This window comes from Schistocerca piceifrons, chromosome 7 (assembly GCF_021461385.2).
Source record: "Schistocerca piceifrons isolate TAMUIC-IGC-003096 chromosome 7, iqSchPice1.1, whole genome shotgun sequence".
NCBI lineage: Eukaryota > Metazoa > Arthropoda > Insecta > Orthoptera > Acrididae > Schistocerca > Schistocerca piceifrons.
Genome location: NC_060144.1, coordinates 582,635,921 through 582,637,071, shown reverse-complemented (window position 1 = coordinate 582,637,071; position 1,151 = coordinate 582,635,921).

The window sequence follows — 1,151 nt, the reverse complement described above, 5'->3', positions numbered from 1 at the left end:
GACCGGAAGATCTGATTGCGCAGGAATGGCGGCATTCACTTTAAGGGGCTCCGGAACGCCCTATACTTGCAATGTTAAGATAACGCTTATAAATTACATCTTTCCTCACAAAGTATTTGAGGTAGGAAGTTGAACTTTTTACAGATTATTTATTGGAATATGGGCTACAACTTAACACAGGGATTTTACAAAATTTTAGTTCAGTTATTAAAGATGATTTTTTTTCAATTGTAATGAAAATTCACAACATTTTTTTGCAATTTTTTATTTATATATTCAAAAATATACAGTTTTTTGGAAAAAGGCTTTGTTAAATTATGCAGAAGGTACTGTGTAACATTTACTGAAAGTTTGAAACAAATATGTTTGGAAGATCCTTAGAAAACATGTAATTAGTATGAGAAAATAAAAGTTTTGGGAATCGAGCGACAAAGATTGGATTAACTTTTTAGTGCATTCCAGGTCCATAGGATGGATTATCTTCATCCTCTGCAAACTCCTCCTCCAGCTTCCTCTTGTTCCTCCTCCTGTTTACTCTTGCTTGTATTTCTAGACTCTTTACAGCCCTGTCTGCAGCCCGAAGGCGTTCCTTGTCTAAAGCAAGCATCGCTCGTTGTTGTGTTCGTAGATTTTGCTACCATTTTCTTCAGTTGCAGTTATTGCAACACTATTCCAAAAGGTGGTCATGTATGAACACTTATCACATTTCAGTTGTATTTCACTAGCAAGTCCTACGTGCTTTATTATGGAGAGTTCCAGACCAACTTCACTACAATGAATACATCTTACACAGTTTGAAAAAATTCCTTTGAGAACCGACATATCAAATATTTCATTCACATCCGATTCGCCCATAAAACATTCATAGTTTTCACTCATTGAACCAAGCCTCTTCTGTGAAGTATTTTCTTTCCCACTTTGACTGCTATGGGCAGATGTACTTGAGGGGTTAGGTTCACTTACTTGGTTATCGTCTTTATTGTTTACAGTAATAACACATACCTTTGGCTTTCCAACATTTCTCCTTTTCTTAAAAGCCTTCAGAGGATGTCTAATAACTTTACTTTTATTCATTATTATACTTCAACAAAACAGAGACTCAAGAAACAGAATTAATTACGAATATTTTCGAGATAACAACAGAGTAAATA